Source organism: Lactuca sativa, chromosome 8 (assembly GCF_002870075.4).
Source record: "Lactuca sativa cultivar Salinas chromosome 8, Lsat_Salinas_v11, whole genome shotgun sequence".
Lineage (NCBI taxonomy): Eukaryota > Viridiplantae > Streptophyta > Magnoliopsida > Asterales > Asteraceae > Lactuca > Lactuca sativa.
The window spans coordinates 271538560-271559822 of NC_056630.2; positions in this window are offsets into that span (position 1 = coordinate 271538560).

Sequence of the window (21263 nt, forward strand, 5' to 3'; positions counted from 1 at the left end):
GGTTCTATGAACCACGTAACAAACTCATCGTAGTCGGACTCAATTTGATATGACCACTAGGGTTGGAATAACAACCATCTTACTAGTAATTACCGAAACAAGGGTAATGACATATCCAAATAAAACGGAATCAATCACTAGCTTCTTGGTAACCTTGTGACTTTCCCTGATCCAAGTGTGAGTCCTGTGCTTCCGGTAGTATATGCATCTACTACCTTTCACACCTACTCATACTCGTCCCAAGTATTGTCCCGCAGTCGACCAGGTCACCATACAAGAAAATCACAAAACAATTTAACACATACGAATGTGTCCAAATAATCATAAACAATTTCCCTAGACTCTACTAGGACTTCTTTATTGCTCAATCTTCAATCATCAACTCTACTTCAACTCGATTGGTGATGGAAATACCAGACGATGAGACAACTTCAAGAATTTCACCAATCGTTCCATCATCCTGCTAATCGAAGGTGTACTTTAGACGTACCGTACTCCTCTAAACGTACTGTTATTTCATAAGACATACTCTAAAGGCAGGATACCACTCTTACGATATCTTTTGATAGGTGTCATCCACTATCATAAGCCTTCTTCATTTCCTCCATTTACTTAATTCTCTATGAGTCTTCACCATGACCTTTCGTGCACCCAAGCAGACGTTCGGTGTACCAGGCGAGAATTTAAGATATGATGCTTTATTTACGATAAACGTATAAATCTCCTTATCACTCCGAAACATTTACATGCTAGTTCTAATATCATAGTCATACGCTTAGAATCCTATACACATAAGGTTTCCAGATCCGGTCGGCAACAGACCATAGATCCGAACAAATAATAGCATCAATTTAGCTATCACACAAAACAATTAGCACATAAAAGCATTTTAGGCATCATTCCTAAAATAAACTAGTGCTTGTGTTAATTTAGGTGTACTACCTAACATATTTTAGACACACTCCTCACAATCATTACTTAGCATTCTAAGTTTAAGTCTAGAAATTTCCTACAATTTCCTAATTCGCTTAAACTAATGCTCTGATACCAACTGTGACATCCCCATTTTCACGGCCAGAAAAGACCGATTTGTTTATGCTTTGTTTTATAAAATCAGAGTAATCTTTTAAAGAAAACGGTTGCGAAATTTGTTCCCAAAATAAGATATGATAATAACTTATCAAAACATTTCTCAAAGAGAATGTATTTTCATTTAATAATAAAACCTCGGGATGTCATGTTCCGATATAGACATATAAGCATAAACAAAACTTACATTCAATTACACTAATGATTTATATCTCCTTAAATCTCTCTGTGAAATATGTCTTCGTATCGATACCAGTGATACAAAGAAAACTGAGTGGGTCAGGCTTGGGAGCTTGGTGAGCATATAGGGTTTTCAAACCACAATAATATAATTATTATATTTAATTATCAAATAATCAATCCAATTATCCACCCCCTTTATCTCCATTTATTTCTTAAATATTTATCCTAAGAACCGATTACCCTTCTCCCATTCATTCCTAAGGATTGCCCTAAGGAATTGGCACAAAGTCTAGTGTTGACATGGTTCTTGGATCACCTCTGGTGAACACGCAATTCACAATAATTAATGGACACCTAGTTTAAGAACACCTAAAGAACATTTAGTTCCAATATTACCCAATGAACCTAATTATGTAAGGAACATAGAGTATGAAAGCTCTTAATTCAAAAAACGTGACAATAAAGTGTATCTCGATCCTGCAAAACCACTGATATTATGAACACATATTATATTTCTAAACAACATATCCCATCCCGTCGATCCCCACATACTGACCCTATACAATGATCTTACGAGATCTAGCCTAAGGATTCGATATGAATAACAACTGACGAAGCTGCTTCGGAAATTCCCTGGCAGCAAACGAGGATAAATAAAGACATCAAATGAGGGGAATGTAACAAGTTTCACCATGAACCTTCGTTCGTAAAAGAAAGAACCAAAAGACATTTTAAGTCAGGGGTAGTTCTCTAGATAACAATGCGTAGGCGTGGTTCGACTATCATGAGGTATTATACCCCCAGACTCTACCTATCCCAACAATATAACACTAAACATACCTAGCAGTGGTCTATTACCAACGCACTTTATTAGGTAGTCTACGAAGTTCCCTTAATTACTTCGTGAAAGAAAACGCTGACATATGAAGCTCGGTCGATCACTTCATAAAAGAAACGCTGACTCCAAAGCTCTCTCAAAATAAAAGTATGGGGAAATACTAATAGAGTATTCCCGTATGCTCCCGTAACCGACACACAAAATTGTCGAAAGACTTTGTACAAGAGAGTACTTCTTGCACATTATAGTACTCTGGTATGCGAAAGAATCGTACCTGAGAACATAATAGTACCCTGGCACAAGCAGCACCCAAGACACAGAGCTTTGAAAAATACTTCGTACATAAAATGTACTTCTATACGTAGGACGTACTCCACCAATCATCAATCTCACCCCACACGTACTCTTAATAAGAGACTACCCATATCCCAATCCTAATTGAACTAAACATCCCATTTAAGTCTTAACCCATCACTAGGCAAACCTACAATGTTTATAATCAATTTTTTTTGATACTATCTCCGTTTAGGAAACGCTAACTAGTGTATACTTAACACAAGGTTTTTAAGTAATAGTATCATATATACACATCTTAACACATATTGAACCATATCTGATTCGCACGTTGTATACTATCAAATATATCTAACACGTATTTCAGACAATGACAAATACTTCACATACATATGTATATTTCATATTATAATCAATACTCGTATTTAAAATCACGATTCCTAAAAGGGACTATACACGTGATACCTTATCGAACGAATACGTAGTTCTAAAATACATAATCCGTACTCTCGGATCTTAAATTTTCCTCATTACCTAATCCATATTCCTGGACCTAAAACTAACCTCTTGATCTGATCCATACCCTTGGATCTAAAACTAACCTCCTGCTCTGATCCATACTCTCGGATCTAAAACTAGTTTATCTCTTTATCCTTTTATCTCATGGTCCAATCCACCTTTTATCACCTACCAACAACCTCATCTACTCATGTTCTACCCAACATACTTTTAGATACAAAATACATATATAGTTTAACTCATTAAAACTTATATAATTCATCCATTCCAGAATCATCTCAAATAAACAACAATATATTATACACATAGCACGTATTTCATAGCAAATACTTAATATTTATGTGTTAGGAGAAAGTGACCACACACTCACTTGATCAGAAGATGATCGGGCAGCACTACATCTTGTAGAAGTAGTATCCTTTGGTGAAACTGTGATCTCTTCACACACCGGACTTCTCGCGGGTAGAGCTTCGGCTCGGAAACTCTTTTCTTCTCGGGATCTTCGGTGCTTCAGGACTTGCTTCGGGTCTTGGGGTTGATACCGGGGCTTCAGGATATTTATTGCACGCAATTTGAGGTAAAATGGGAGAGAGAGAAGAGAAAATAGCAACCTTAAACGGCTGGCCCTTCAAATCTATTTATAGGGCAAAATTGGCCCTTGCCACGTTGTGGCAACCTTTTTCCACATCGTGGGCTTGGTCGTCACTGCATGCGTCATCGCAAGTTGCATCTGGGGGACTCCCGGAGGTGTCAGAGGACTTTCCACGTCGTGGCACTGCTTGTCACGTCGTGGTCTCTGACAGTTTTGGGGTTTCGCGCCCCGAACTTCAGAAATTCATAACTTTCACATATGAACTCTGTTTTCGACGTTCTTTATATCGATGCGAAGGTGAGATTATGCTCTACAACTCTCGTTTAGAATCCATTGGCTAATTTTGATTTATTTTTAATATATTATAAGTATATTACTTATATATTATCTTTAGTAGGCCGGGACAGGAAAACTCCGTTCGAAATTCATAACTCCTTCATCTGAACTCCGTTTTCGTCCGTCTTTCCGTAGTTGCACTACTATCAATGAGATCTTCAATTCTCATTTAGATAACTAAGGATATATATCTATCTACCTTAAATTCACTATTTACGTCGCGCTGGGTCGCGTTGGGTCGTGCCGGTTCTGCCGCGAAACTTCGACAGGTCATAACTTCTTCGTTATAACTCGGATTTTGGCGTTCTTTATATGCACGGAAACCTTGTGACATATAATAAAACTTTGTCAAGATTAATCCTTCTAAATAATCTTCCATCAAAAAGTCATTTTTGATGCTTATTGTCTCTAAATTGACTAGCCTGGATCTACGGGCGTTACAATAGGCCAGTAGTTACAAATAACTATCGTAAGGCTTATAATGTCTTGTTTATGCTTTTGATCTGTATCGGAACATGACATCCCGAGGTTTTGATATAAAAGGAAATGATATATTTCTTAAAGAAAGGTTTTGACAAACTTTTATCATATTTTGTTTTGGGGGAGCAATTCCGCAACATCTTTTATAAAGATTTCTCTGATTTGATTTTAAAAAGCATAAATTAAATCGGTCTTTTCTGGCTGAGAAATTAGGGGATGTCATAGTTGGTATCAGAGCATTGGTTTAAGCGAACTAAGAAATATCCTACGATTTCTAGACTTAAACTTAGAATGCTAAGTGATGATTGTGAGATGAGTGTCTACCATAATTTAGACACGAGCACTAGTTTATTTTAGGAAGGATGCCTAAAATGCTTTTATGTGCTAAATGTTTTGTGTTATAGCTATAATGATGCTATTATTTGTTCGGATCTATGGTCTGTTGCCGACCGGATCTGGAAACCTTATGTGTGTAGGATTTTAAACGTATGACTACGATATTGGAACTAACTTATAAATGTTTCGAAGACTTAACATCTAACGAAAATGATGATAAGTTATAATAACAAACGTGAAGATCAATTAGATCGTTGTAACAGGTATTGCGATGAACACAAAACAATAAATAAGACAAGAGTGGATCAAAATATGTCGAATGATTAGATCAAACAATCCTCAACAGAGCTCGACTAAGAACTTCCGCTGTAGAGGATTTAGGGTTACAAGAACGATAATAATAAACTTCTGAATAATGCTCTGATCGTTCTATTCTATCGTTTTTTTAAGATGCATGCAAGCACCTATATTTATATTCAACCCTACTAAACTCACGAATGGACAGGCCCATACCGGAGATACAAAAATGGACTAGCTAACGAGCCCAATAGACGCAACATATTATACAAAACATGACCCATCAATCTCCCCTTTGCGTCAAATTGGAGCGAGACTACTTCTTCTTCGGGCCAGCAACGGGAGCCTTCTTTACAGTATCAAACAAACGTGTGATAAGAGCGAGAATAGTCTGTCTGAACCGAATGTACCATTGAATCATGTCATCGAAGTACTTGACATCATCCGCTGTGTTTTGCTTGCATCTGTGGATGATCCCCAAAACGTGCTCTAAACAAGCAGTGGTGTAGAGGTGTTTGTCAGCCAAGGCAAAAAGACATTTCTGTCCTTCGTTCCTGGTGAACATGACCGAATTCCTTCTCGAGTCAATTTTACCCATCTGCATTTGGTTGAGATCACTGGCAGCGCCAACAGGAGATATTGTTGGTTTCTTCTTAAATACGCTTGCAATCTCCTGATCCATCAGTGCAACTTCCATGATGTAGCACACTAGCATCCTCTTGAAATGGTCGATGATCGGACCGTATTCAGCTTCGTTAGTGAGAAGGATGTTGTGCAAGATAATCCAATCATGGGGATTAAGGTTGGGAAGATCTGCAAGGGAAATAGCATGTTCGGTTTTGGCAGATCCCCGAAGTACCTTGAACCGAATGTTGATGAAGTTCCCTTCACTATACGGCTTCAAGACCCGAACGTTGACAATTTTCTGAGCGCTCCAAGTCTGATACTGAGGTTGAGCAGCCTTCAGATAAAAATTGATTAAGTCCCGATCAACCTGTGGATGAGGATGAGGAAACTCTGCAACGTTAGAGAAGGCATGAAAGATGAACGCCTTTCGGGTCAGTGGCATGTCGAACTGTGAGTCGACAGTGTTGGAATAATCAAGAGACATTACGGGTTCCAGCCACAGGATACTCGGTGTGTCAATGGCTTCTTTTATCATCCTCTAGAGAGTCCAGGCAGGAAAAAGAGTTTTCCTACTCTCAAGAAGGTCGTGGGCTTCCTTCTGTTTACGTTCGGCTTCTTCAGCCTCTCTTGCCACACGAGCACTGATATCAGCCTCATTGCGTCGACTTCTACGCTTCAACAAGTCGGCGATTGTTTCTTTGTCTTCTTCTTCTTCTTCCTCAACAATATTTTTGCCTTTGTCTTTCACACCAGAACCGGAGGCTTGGCAGACTGGAGGAGGTTCGGTAGTATGAGTAGTTGTGGAAGTAGGAGGTGGTTGAGACATTGTTTCCTTCTCTCCCCCTTATTTCGGAATGGACACGAAATCAAGGAGCCCTTCGAGTTTGCTGAGCAGAGCAAGGGCGGGAGCGAGCTTCTCTGCAAGGTCACGCCTCACAGTATAGTTAAGAATAGGATCATGTGCTTCGAGGATGTTGGAGATGGCAGAGTGGACATCCGAAACACACGACTTTATCACCTCCCTTTCAGACCGAATAGAGTCAATCTCCTGTTGAGAGTTGGAGAGTTTAACACTCTTGACCTTCAGAGCAGTGGTCTTCTTGGCAAGAACATCCATAAGAGAGTTCTCAGCAGCCAAATCTTCTTATAGCTTCGAGAGACGCTCGTCAATGGTAGTGCGAAAGGCTGAGTTGTCGTCTGAAAGCATTTGACGAAAAGAAGCGAAGGACTTCAACTCAGTGGAGACTGACGTTGCTAGCTGGTGAACAATGGGTTCCAACGTAGTCGTGGCGGCGTTTGCACTCTCCTGTAAAGACTTTAACAGAGAAGAGGCATCAAAAAATAGTTTATCGACTTTTTCGGTCGCAGCCTGACAAGCTTTTGTTGAGGCATCTATGGCGGAGGTTGCAGAAGCAATGGAATCTTGCTGAGCTTTAGAGAAGGCGTCAACAATCTTCTGAACTGCATCTTCAGAAAGGGATGACTGAGAAGTGGAAGAGGAGGCGATGAGCAAGTCAATCTTGTCATGGAGCTCCTTGAGATGTCTTTTTGTGACAGGAGCGTCGTCATCGTCATCACTCTGTACTTGAAACGGACTATAGTAAACCGAGTCAAACGTCATATCTTCCCCGCCAAGGAATGGTTCTTCTCCCTCTAAAGCATGACCAGGAGAAGGTGGTGGTGTAGGAGTATGGGTAGATTCGGGGTGGGTTGTTTCGGGTGTTGGTGTAGGTTCGGGTGCTTTTGTGGTTTCGGGTGCTGGAGTGGTTTTGAGTGCTGGAGTGGTTTCGGGTGCATCAGTATGAACCCCCGTATCAGATACGTTGGCTCTAACATCTGCAGTGGATGTTGTGGTTGCGTCGGTGAATATTGGTGTTGGTATTGGGATGGAAGTGGGTGGTATTGAAGTAGTGGAAGTTATGGGGGGAATAGAAATAGGAATGGTTTTAGGTGGAGAGGAGATTGGAGAAGTAGATGCATGAACTTCTGGGGTAGGAGTTCTGGGTGGAGTGTTGCCGCGTGGAGAGTCATCAGAATCTGAACTCTCACCCTCAGACTCACTTGAGGAGGAAGCGATAATTAACTTTCGTCGTGGTTGGGTTTTTCTCCTCTTTTGCTGTGGAGATTGAGCAGGCTTGGTGGGTTTCCTCTTCTTTGGAGATGGGCCTTTTGCTCCTTTTGCCACCTGTTTCCCTTTATCAGCCTTTTTGCCTCTTGGAGCAGGCTTGTCGGCGTCATGTATTGACTTAAACATCTCTGGAGTAAGATCCCTCGGACCAGAACGCTTGAACCCTTTGTACGTCTGGATAATCCGGCTGTCAGCAGGAACATCCCCATACATGGTTTCCGGAATAGACCCGTTGAACGAAAACTTTGAAGCATCCGACACAATGATCTTCGTGGTATGGAAGGTACCAATCGAAGACATTGGAGCACCAGCGACAATGGGGACGTGGTACTTGTCCATCACCCATTTCGTGATAAGAGTCCAGAACCTAGCATACGAAATCTCTGAATGTCTGGAGGTAGAGGAGAGACTCTGGATGAGTTGTTGCCATAGAACAGACCCATAATCCATGTTGATGCCATTGTAGATACCATACATGATGGAGAGAAATAGACGACTGGCACCATCAGACCCGACACTTCGTTCAGATAATCCCTTGAACAATATAGTGAACATCCCATTCCACTGTGGAGGTAGGCACGACTTCTTGAACTTCGTCACCGTAGAAAGCACCTCCGTATAACCCATGTTATAGAACATGTTGAACAAGTGACCCATTAGAATCGTTTCAGGGTTAACCTTCGAAGAATCAGGTTCAAGCCCTAACAGCGAGCAAAACCTTTGCTTTGAAATTGATGCCTTGTGCTCAAAGACATCAAAAAAGATTCTGTCAACGACCTTGTCGTAGTGAGCGGTCGCAAAGATCTGTGACAAGAACTCCATTGGAACAGTCTCAGCTCTGGTAAGTGCAGGAGCAATCGGAGAAAACTTCAGACACTCGATGATGGGGTACATGAAGGCGTCGTAAGCATGAGGGGTTAAATCGATGATTAGGCTTTGTTGTGGGCGAACGGGCAAAATGTGGGATGTTGCGTGAACGGAAGATGAATCTGCCATTGTTTGAAGAAAGTGAAGGAGATGATGAACAGTGAAGGTTTAGGGAGTTCTTGCGCTCTGGGAATTTTAATTGTAGTAAAGAGCTAAACGGTGGAGGATGTTGCCTTTTATACTATGGTGTAAGGAGAGAGAAAGATCTTCCCAAATCTTCTATTGAAAAACGAAGGGTTTTTCGGAGTTGACTGATGCGTGACAGTTGTGGTTGCCGATGATCACGCATGAGAGAGAATGACAGGTCCCTAATAACACGCCTTCCCATCAGGCGCCGTTTGGAGACGAGACGGTTCAGATTCACACGCGCCCCTCTTGTGCCGTTTGAAATCAAATCGATTAGACTCCCGCCTGAGTCAGCACGTCATCATCTTATCCCTTTAAATTGTAACGACATCTTTTGAAAAAAATGCTCCCACGTGGATTAAAATCAACCACAGCCTTTAATCAACCGCCAATCCAAGTAAAATGCCTTGTAATTTATAGAACCTGAATTTAGGAAAATCAAAGATTTTCGTGCTTAGGGTGTAAAAGAAAAGAAATAAAGCAATATTTTTGGGAAAATATGTGATGTCAATAAAGACATGAAACAAATGATCCCGGGCACGAATCTCTTCCTTCAAAGTCAAGAGAGACCTAAAAGTGTTTGTGTGGTTTCCCGTTGAATAACGATCAAACACTTATTAAGAAGTGTTGAAAGGCTTCTATTAACTAGGCTTATTAGGGTGGCTTTCGCTTCGATTCAAACTTCCGAATCTTGATATAAGATAGAAAGCGAACGAAGTACTTGTGAGACCGGTGTAGTCTATTGAACAAGTAAGTTGGAGATAACTTAATTTGGCTAGGAAATATGTATATAAAATCTCAACAAAAATTTAAAACTGGATCCCAAGGGAAGAAATGTTATTGGTGTTAACAATTTCATAGGAATCACACAAAAGAAAAATTTGAGATTTCATGGAGGTACGTCCGTCAATGCATTAGTGAAAACTAGAGCAAATTAATTGTGCACCGTCAATTCATATTGGGTATTGAATTTTGGGTTTCACTTAGATCGTAGTGGCACGAAACTAAGATCATGAACACAGTAATTGTGTAACCATAAACCTCAGTGGTAATTTCTGAGAGTCTCAAGGGTTACGTTTGTGAAGCGAATGTGATGGAGAAATGCAACATAGATGGTGTAAAGAAATCAAAGTACCTCTGCTATAAAGATTAGGACCAAGCAGAAAACTCATATCTCATGTGAGAAGAGAGTTAGGTAGCTCATGATTAGAATAAATAAGAAAGCCTAATTGGGAAGACAAGGTTTGTTTATACCAAGTCAGTAAGGCCTATTATTCAGAATCAGGTGAGGCTTTGGACACATACAGCAGCATGCTTCTAGGGACACTTAGCTAATGAAATTATATACCCACACAAAAAAAATGAATAAAGAAAAATAAAATAAAAAAAATGAAAGGCAAGGTAAAAAAAATATTTTCGGAGTTTTTGAATTTATGAAAGAAAAAAAAATATTTTTGTAATTTTTGATAATAAAAAAATGAAGACACACAAAAAAAATTTGGGAACCGAACCCGAGCGTTCGGTCTATTTCGGGTGAGAAAATTTTTGGAACCGAACCCGAACGTTCGGTATATTTCGGTTGCCAAAGAAAATGGGTTTTAAAAGGAGAATAACTTTGACAATAAGATAAATGCATTTGGAACAATTATACATAAGATCTACAACCAAGAAAACTACCTTTGATTGATGAGCGAAAAGTAGATTATTTAACCGAACCCGAGCGTTCGGTTCATTTCAGTACATTAGTACAAGACCCGAACCCGGACGTTCGGTTTATTTCGCTTCTTACTTTTGAGTTTGAGAGGTAATGTTTGGTACTGACTCTGATTCCATCATACCTAGCCCTTGTAGTATTTTGTTAAAAGATGCTTCAGGAAGAGCTTTGGTGAAGATGTCAGCCAGTTGATCAGTGGTTCGTACAAAGTGTATTTCGACGTTCCCATCTTCCACATGATCCTTAATGAAGTGATACCTCAGTGCTATGTGTTTAGTCTTCGAGTATTGCACTGGGTTATGACAGATCCTAATTGCACTTTTAGAGTCGCAATATAGTGGGATCTTTTTCATATTGAGTCCACAGTCCCGGAGTTGGCTTTGGATCCAAATCACTTGAGAAGTACAGGAGGCAGCTGCAATGTATTCTGCTTCAGCTGTAGACAAAGACACACAAGTTTGTTTCTTTGTTTGCCAACTAACCAACTTCCCGTCTAAGAATTGACAACCTCCAGTGGTGCTTTTCCTGTCTAGTCCACAACCTCCAAGGTCTGCATCTGAGTAGGCTTGAACGAAGAAGCCTGAGTTGGATGGATACCATAGGCCTAAAGAGGTAGTTCGCTTGAGATAACGGAGTATGTTCTTTACTGCAAGCATATGAGGTTCACGTGGATTCGCCTGAAATCTAGCACAGTAACAAACAGAGAACATTATATCAGGCCTGCTAGCAATAAGATACATCAGAGAACCGATCATCTGGCGATATAGCGTAATATCAACTACTGGCTTATCCAATGATGAAGTGAGCTTGGTGCCGAATGTCATTGGAACTTTAACCTTTGAATCTCCCATCATGCAAAATTTTGCAAGGAGAGTCTTCGTGTAAGCTTCCTGATTAATAAAGATTCCTTCGGGTTCCTGTCTAATATTTAAACCAAGGAAAAAGTTAATTGGACCCATTGAGCTCATTTCAAATTTAGTTTCCATCAGCTTTCTGAATTCAGTCGTTAAGCTAGGATTCGTTGAGCCAAAGATGATATGATCGACATAAATTTGAACAATCATAAGGTGGTTACCTTCCTTCTTACGAAAGAAGGTTGGGTCAACCGAACCTTGTTTGAATTTGGACATCTTTAAAAACATGGTTAGCGTTTCATACCAGGCCCTCGGAGCTTGTTTCAGTCCATATACAGCTTTTTCCAAAATGTAACAGTGATTGGGGTACCTTTCATTGACGAATCCAGGAGGTTGCTCCACGTACACCGTTTCTTCAAGTTCTCCATTTAGAAATGCGCACTTGACATCCATTTGGTAGACTTCAAAGTTTTTGTGTGCAGCATAGGCAAGAAATATTCTAACGGATTCCAGCCTAGCTACATGAGCAAAAGTTTCTTCATAGTCGATTCCTTCCTCCTGACAGTATCCTTTCACCACCAGACGGGCTTTGTTTCGTATCACGTTGCCTTCCTTGTCCATCTTATTTCTGAAGACCCATTTGAGACCAACAACCGAGGCATTTTGAGGAGTTGGAATGAGGCGCCAAACTTTATTCCTTTCGAATTCATTCAGTTCGTCTTGCATAGCTTGAACCCAATCGGAGTGATCAAGAGCAGTGTTAACTGTCTTTGGTTCAGCTTTTGAGACGAATGAGTTAAACATACATAATTCTACTTTTGAAAATAAGGAAGTTTGTTTTGCCTTTAGTTGTGATCGGGTCAGGACCTTTTCAGAGACATTACCGACAACCTGGGAAACAAGATGATCTCTGGTCCATTTGACAAGAGGAGGGTAATTTGGATCATAAGATGGATCCAATTCAGCGTTTACCATCTCTTCTAGTTCAGATTGACTGTCATCGTCATAAAGCATATCGACATTCTCCCCCTCGACAGATAAGCTTTCAGGTGTGTCTTGAGTTTCCGGAGCTACAGGGGTTTTGGGTGGTGTCGAGCTTTCAGGTGTTGACGCACCTTCGGGTGCTGCTGTGCGTTCGGGAGCAGCTTGAGAACTGTTCTCCCCCTCAACATGTGAGCTCGGCTGTGATGACGAAGATGGGTCCTCCCCCTCAACTGAAGCATCGTGCTGTGGAGGTTCGTTAGAACTTGATCCTCCTTCATTCATTTGCTTGGCAGCATCTTCGATGAGTTGCTTCAGATGATCTAATTAGTTGTCTACTGCACCGGCTTCCGAGAGAGTAGCTCTCTCTGGTTCATCGAATAACTCGAGAAACTTCTCAAATAGGTTTGCGATCGAGGCTGTGACTTGTCCTGTTTGAGAAAAGATTTCTCCAACTGTGTCTTCGTTGGCCTTTAGCTTTTTGACGTAGCTATCATCAAAAGTCACATAATAAGTTTCTTCTATTTTCCTCGAGCGCTTGTTTAATTCCCTGTAGGCTTTAGAAGTGAGAGAATAGCCCAGAAATATCCCTTCATCGGCTTTGACATCGAACTTGTTACGATGTTCTTTAGAATTGAAGATGAAACGTCGTGAGCCGAATACATGGAAAAATTTGACATTTGGCTTCCTGTTGTTGATGATCTCATAAGGAGTGAGAGTGAATCGCTTATTGAGATATGACATGTTCTGCGTAAAGCATGTTGCGGCAATAGCATCAGCCCAAAAATATAAAGACAAAGAAGCAAAACTTAGCATGGTTCGAGCCGCCTCACACAAAAATCGGTTTCGTCTTTCGACAATCCCGTTTTGTTGAGGGGTGTAGGGAGCTGAGAAGTTGTGACTGGTTCCTTTTTCGGCCAAGAATTCTTCGAATTCTTTATTTTTGAATTCCAGCCCATTGTCACTCCTGATGTTGCGAACGACTTTCCTCAGTTGCACTTCAACCTGCTTGATAAACGCCTTTAGCTTGAGAGTTGCTTCAGATTTGTGCTTCAGAAAGAACACCCATGTAAAACGTGAAAAGTCATCAACAATAAGAAGAATATACTTGCTACCGCCGATGCTTTCGATAGATGATGGACCACACAAGTCAATGTGAATTAACTCTAATGGTTCAAAAACTTTAGTGTTTACAATCGATGGGTGACTTTGACGACTCTGCTTCCCTATTTCACACACAACACATAAATGTTCTCGATCGAATTTGAGCAATGGAAGACCTCGAACATGACCACCTGTGACAAGTTTGTTGATATCCTTGAAGTTGAGATGAGAGAGCCTTCGGTGCCACAGCTAGCTTTCGTCAGATTGTGCTTTGGATAACAGGCAGATAGCTGGATTCCCTTTAATGGGTTTGAGGTTCAGGGGAAACATTTCGCCTTTGCGCTCCGATTTGAGAATTACTCTTTTCGTTTTCTTTTCAATTATTTCCGAACCCTCATCATCGAATGAGACCTTGAGACCGGTACCTCCAACAAGCTGAGATACACTGATGAGGTTGTGCTGTAGTCCTTCAACGTATGCAACCTTTCTGATTGTGAAGTCTCCATTTGTTATCATTCCATACCCTTTTATTGTGCCGAATGAGTTGTTCCTAAACTTGACATTTCCACCATTTGAAAGAGACCGAAATTCCCTCAGCTCTTCCTTCCTTCCTGTCATGTGACGCGAGCAGCCACTGTCAATATACCATTCTTCGTCAAACTGCTCGTCACTGATAACCTGCAAAAATTAAGCAGATTTAGGAACCCAAAGTTTCTTGGGTCCACGTGAGCCTTTCACAGGAACAGGAATAGTAAGAGAGATGTCAACAAAATATGTTCTTTTTATTAAAGTTGTTTCATCTTTCTTTTTAATGGTGAAAACCTTAATTTTATTGGGATTTGTTACAGTCGGTTTGGATTCAGGTTTAGGAACTGGGACATTGGAATGCTTTTGATCGGTTTTGACTGAGGAAACCTTCGATTTTCCTTTCAAATCTGTTGAAGATTTTGGATTTTGATAATTAACATAATTGGATTTAGAATGAGGTTGAGAGGAATTAGAAGAATGAGAAGAAGTATAACGAGAGAATTTAGACTGAGATGTTTTCTTGACTTGAAGTTCTAAGTGACCCTTTTGTTTTTGATCATTAGGGGTACCGAACCTAGAACTTTGGTTGCTTTTGCTCTCAGAACCGAACTTATGCTTTCGGTAGCTTGTGTTTTCTGAACCGAACCTTTGCCTTCGGTTATCATAATTTTCAGAACCGAACGTATCCTTTCGGTTGTTATTACCCTCAGAACCGAACCTCTCCCTTCGATTGTTATTATTTTCTTGCAATCTAACAGTACTTTTCTCTGACTTCGAATTTCTGTCATGATAAGAGAAGTGGGCGTTTTGAGACTGCCAAAACGGTTTTCGTTCAGAGAGATTCTTCTTGTATCTCATATTCCTTTGCCGCTTCTGATTCTTCACTTGCTTCGGCTGTCGATGGATATTTGCTTTTTGCTTTTGCTTTTTGTCAGCCGGTTCACTCTGAACTGATGAAGTTTCGCTTGAAGGAGTGACTTCTTTTGCAGGATCTCCTTTTTCTTCAGGAACATCTTTTGTACCACTAGTACTTGGCATGTCAAAGTTATCAGGATTATTCAAAGGCTCTGGCACATATCTGCCTTTGGTTTTCCAGGATGTCCGTTCCGACAAACCAACGGTTTCATCAGCATTGTCGATAGGGGCAGACCAGAAGAACTCATCACAGCCATCAGCATTATCTTCATTTACAATGGCTGTGAGTTCGGCTGTCTGATGTTCGGTTACTCCTGTGACCTTATATACCTGATTTGGAGTCGTCCTTACCTTTTGGTATACAACAACTTTTTCTTCAAGGATCGGGGACTTTTGGTGGGACAAACGAGCAAACTCCACAGAATTTTCTGAAATAAGATTTTTGTGGTTTTCGGGTTCGCTTTTGACAAACTCAGAACAGTCAATTACATCCTCTACAGAAATTTCACTCATATCATCATCCTCATTAAGCTCAGATGCATTTTCAACATCAATTTTATTTTCTGAGCGCAAGTTGACATTCAATGAGTCAAACTTTTGTATGGTTTCGGTCCTTAGTTTCAGTTTGTCATTTTCATCCAAAAGATTTTTCAGCATGTCCTTATGGTCCTTGGACTTTATGAAAGATTCGATTTTGTCCAGACCATACATATACGTCGGATTTACATCCTCAGACGAAACTACACTTTCGCAATTATATGCTTCAGCGTCAATTTCATCTTCCTTAAACTCAAGGAAGGGCAAAATCATGCGATGAATTTTCTGCCCTATTTCACAGTTCAAATGAAGTTGAGTGATATTAGTGTAAAGACGCTTAGCAATTAAACAAAAGACATTTCTCTGTTTTAAAAGTTTCAAATTGTCTCTTTGTAAATAAATGTTTTCGTCCTTGGATTTGATTAACTCTGAATCCTTCAGCTCGATCCACATCCTCCGTTCCTCACTCTTTGAAGACACCCTGCTTATTTGGTCAGTTAGGTTAGAATTGGTGACCCGTGTTTGAGTTAAACTGCTGTCTAGATGCGAGATTCTTGAATTTATATTTTTTAATTCTTTTTCATATGAACTTTGTGGGACTTTGAATGAAACAAAAATGGATTGTACCTTCTTGATTAATTCATCAAGCTCGTTAAACTGCACGCTGAGAGGTTTTGCTGTGAAACACAAGTTCTCTTGCTCCTTTGTGTCTTCATTCCCACCGTCTGTGTTATATCCCCTCATTTGAGATACATCTGACACCATCAAGCACTTTCCACCGCTTCCTTCATCTTTCGCAACATAAGCCCTTCCATGAGATGGCTTCCTTACTTCATCATCCTCAGAGTCGGTTGACCATACCTCCACGCCACCGAACTCATCATCTGCTACCGAACCCTGCACAATTAAAGCATTCATTGAAGGGTTAGTGACAAATTTCTTTTCCTTGATCTCTTCCAGCTTTTTCATTAACACAGCTTCTTCATCTTTCTCCTCATCCTTTTCTGCCATTTTCTTAAGGACACAATCTTTGGCATAGTGATTCTTTCCTCCACAATAGTAGCAGTTCACACCCGAATCTCCTTCAGCTTTTGGTTCCTTCTTTGGTTCTTCTTCCTTCGGTTCTTCCCTGACCTTTTCAGAACTATAACTTCCCTGCCAATTTCGGTTCTTATTGGTAGGAAACCTTTTCTTGATGAACCTCTTCGGGTTTGACACCATCATTGCATAGTCTTCAGAGGTAAGGTCATAGTCCTCTAAGTTAAGGTCTTCATCTTCCATCACACCTTTGCTTTTGGACAGAAGGGCCAATGATCCCAAGCTTGAAACTATATTTTTCTCTTGCAAGACAATCTTTTCTTGGGATTTCAAAATCCCTACCAGCTTTGCCAATGAGTAAGATTTGAATTGCTCATGTGCTTTAACAGTGGACACAACCGCTCTCCACTCAGATCTAAGACCGTTTAAAAACGTAACCTTTTGTTCAATCAACTTCCTTTCAATATCATGTTTAATCATCTTACTAAGAAGATGATTGAAGCGATCGAACGTCTGAGTTACAGTTTCTTCAGGACTCTGCTTGAATTCACCAAACTCGGACAAAAGTAAGGTTTGAATGGAATGCTCGAGATCTTCGTCTGTGGAATATAACTCTCGCAGCCTATCCCATATTTCTTTAGCAGTTCTGCATGAACTCACTAACCTGAAAGTATCCGATTGAAGAGCGAATCTGATTAGTCTCAATGCTTTAATGTTGCACTGAAACTTATCCTTTTTGTCTTGAACAATATCTTTTACGTCTTTCAACAGATCATTGTACTCATTCTGAGTTTTAATGATTCTTGACGTCGCTGAATGAGCGAATGGTCCAGACACAATTGCTTCCCAGATGAGGTATCCATTGTCTTCAGATCCAATAACATAATCTTCAAAGTGATGTGCCCAGACTTCGTAATCTTGGGTATAAAGGATGGGAATCTTTGTCGTTGATCCAATGCTGTTTGAGATGTTAATGGGATTTGATTGTGACTCGTCCATGCTAGATCGAATAACCTGTTTAAAAGATCAGACTTGTAATATATTAAATTAGGGCAAAACGAATAAATGCTGAGTTATGTCAATTATGGGATGACGGCTCAATAAATATTAGTTAATGCGGAATAACCCTAATCGCAACCTTTTTCACAGAAAAATGTGTATGAATTACACAGCCTCCTGCTCTGATACCAATTGATAAGTTATAATAACAAACGTGAAGATCAATTAGATCTTTGTAACAGGTATTGCGATGAACACAAAACAATAAATAAGACAAGAGTGGATCAAAATATGTCGAATGATTAGATCAAACAATCCTCAGCAGAGCTCGACTAAGAACTTCCGCTGTAGAGGATTTAGGGTTACAAGAACGATAATAATAAACTTTTGAATAATGCTCCGATCGTTCTATTCTATCGTTTTTTTAAGATGCATGCAAGCACCTATATTTATATTCAACCCTACTAAACTCACGGATGGACAGGCCCATACCGGAGATACAAAAATGGACTAGCTAACGAGCCCAATAAACGCAACATATTATACAAAACACGACCCAACAAATGAAGATCTAAATTCACCTACGATTGGTGTATAGATCGAAATGGCGAGTACTTAAAGTGGGTTCGGAAGTGATAATCCACAGCCTGAGCCAATCACGATGACTGGAGTGCAGGCAATGGTACGTACGATGTTAGGTGAACAGATGGAAAAAACAAAACGTTTACTTCAACAAAGTAAGGATGAACTTATTGTGCCAGTACGTCAGGCATCTATTCTTGAGGCAACTATTAGGGTTGCTAAATCTATTGAGGAAATGATCAATGACACAACCGCCAACAAAGTTGAAGTTGGCAAGAAGAGGAAATTTGAGGGGTCTTCAAGGCCCAACAAGAGCAACATATCCTCAAATTTTGGTAAAAGAAGAGATAAAGGAAAATGGTGCGGGAAGTGCAAAAATAAACACTCTGGGAATTGTGACGAGAAGGTGAAGTGCTTTAAGTGTGGAGAAATAGGGCATTACGCCAATAAGTGAATGATTCCCAAGCAGGTGTGCTACGGATGTAAAGAAGAAGGCCATATTTCTAAGAATTGTCCGAAGAACAATGAAGTAACAAGGCCAAGTGCACCATCAACGCCAAAGGAATTTCAGGATATCCTTGACGAAGCGATTAATAACACTAGGAAGTAGAAGTCAAGACTTGATACCCGAAGATCAAGTTACGAAGTAGTAATGTGAATAGTAACAAGTAGTTTAGCCTATGAGAGGCATAGTATAGGGTAAACTTGAACCTTTGTGTAATCGTTTCAAGGAAATAAAATAAACCCTGGTTTTGTCGTCTGATGAATAGAATGGCTGGTGTAATTTTTGAAGTTGTCCCAATCATCTGGAATTTCCATCACCAACCAAGTTGAAGTAGAGTTGATCATTAAAGATACGCGTGAAAGAAGTCCTAGTAGAGTCTAGGAAAATTTTATGATTAATTGGACACATTTGTAGGTGTTAAATTGTTTTGTGATTTTAGGACTTGGGGACTGCGAGACAGTACTTGGGACGAGTATGAGTAGGTGTGAATAGTAGTAGAGATCTATACTACTGGAAGCACAGGACTCGCACTTGGATCAGGGAAAGTTACAAGGTTACCAAGAAGCTATTATTTGATTTCGTCTTGTTCTAGTATGTCGTTACCATTGTTTCGGTAATGACTAAGAAGATGATTGTTATTCTGACCCTAGTGGTCATATCGAATTGAGTCTGACTACGATGAGTTTGTTATGCGGTTCAGAGAACCAAGTTCGGTGTAGTAGTTGACTTAAGCCAAAAGATTGAAGTAAAAGATGATCAAAGCGATCAATAGAAGTATCACACTCATTGTTAAAGAAGTTGATAGTTAGAAATGATACATGTTGAACTATGATTGTATCACATTAGAACATGAAGGAAGGTATAATCTGTTCTGAAATTTGTCCCTAGAAGATCTGAGTTAAGTAGTGCAGTATACAATGAGAGATCATTAGAACATGACCCATCGGTCTGTTACAATAAATGAAGGAAAATACTTATTCCAAGAAGAAGAAGGAGACCTCAATAAGGATTTATTTTGTAACTCGAAGGTTACAATTGAAAGTACGATGGAGATCTGAAGCTTTTTAGGATTAGCTGGATATTATCGCTGATTTATCCAAGGCTTTTCTTCAATCGCGACTCCATTGACAGCTTTGACCCACCAAGGAGCTGTCTATACTTGGAATGAGAAGCATAGGAAGCTTTGAGAAGTTAAAGAAGACGTCGTGTGAAGCACCGACTCTTTCGTCACCTGACGGAGTTGATGACTTCACAGTTTAAAGTGATGCCTTTGGAGTTGGGTTAGGTTGTGTTCTGACTCAAAGGGATAAAGTGATAGTGTGTGCATTGAGGCAATTGAAAGAGCATGAAAAGAACTACCCCACTCATGATCTGGAGTTGGCAGCGGTAGTATTCGCTCTAAAGATAAGGAGGCACTATCTTTATGGTACTAAATGCAAACTTTTCACTGATTATAAGAGTCTTCAATATCTCTTTAATCAGAAGGAATTGAACATGAGGCAACGACGCTGGCTAGAGTTACTCAAGGACTACGACTGTGAGATACTTTACCACCTTGATAAAGCAAATGTTGTTGCTGATACTCTCAGTCGGAAGGTAAGTCTTGAAAAGAAAAGGGCCAAGAGCGTTAAGAATTAAAGTTGTCTAGACAATTGTGAAAAGTATAAAGAAAGATCAAGAGGAAGTTTTAGAGAAAAATGACCGAAAGAAGGAACATTTGGGATAAAAACGTTGGTGTTTGATACAAACGGTCAAGGACTGGAGGTATTCAAAGATAGGATTTGGGTACCTAGGATGGGAGGAATAAGAGGTCTTCTGATGGAAGAAGCTCACAAGACCATATAATCGATTCATCCCGGCAATACGAAATGTATAGAGATTTAAAACCCTATTACTGGTAGCCGACGATGAAGCTCGAAGTTGCTAAAGTATGTGGCTGAGTGTGTAACTTGTGCCAAGGTTAAAGCACACCATCAGAAAACGTATGGGAGTTTAGAACCTTTACCTGTACCCATGGGTAAATGGGAAGATATCACTATGGATTCTGTGACTAAACTGCCCAGAACAAGGAACGGTCACGACATGATTTGGGTGGTCGTTGATCGCTTCACTAAGAGTGCGCATTTCATAGTAGCCAAAGAGAAATGGTCTATGGATAAACTTGCAAATTCTTATGTGAAGGGAAGTGTGAGGCTTCACGGTGTTTCGTTAACGATTGTATCCGATCGTGACAACCATTTTACCTCAAGGTTTTGGAGGAGTCTATAAGAGGAATTGGGTACCAAGTTGTGTTTAAATACAACTTACCATCTGCAAACCGATGGTCAGAGCGAATGAACGATTCAAACGTTGGAGGATATGCTGAGAGCATGTACCCTAGAATTTCAAGGTAACTGGGATGAACACTTACCTTTAGTAGAATTCACCTATAATAATAGTTTCCACTCATGTGTTAAGATGGTACCTTATCGCCCTTTGCATGGGAAAAGTGTCGGATGCCATCATGTTGGCTGGAAACTGAGGAAAAGCAGTTTATGGGACTTGAAATAGTCCATTAGATTGCTGAAAAGTTGTAAGTGATTAGGGAAAAAGATGTTAGCTGCTCAAAAGAGCTATGCTGACAAGAAAAGACAACCGATATCATTCGAAGTTGGAGATTCGGTTTCACTTAAAGTCTCGTCGTGGAAGGGACTTATAAGATTTGGTAGAAGGGGAAAGTTGAGTCCAAGGTTTA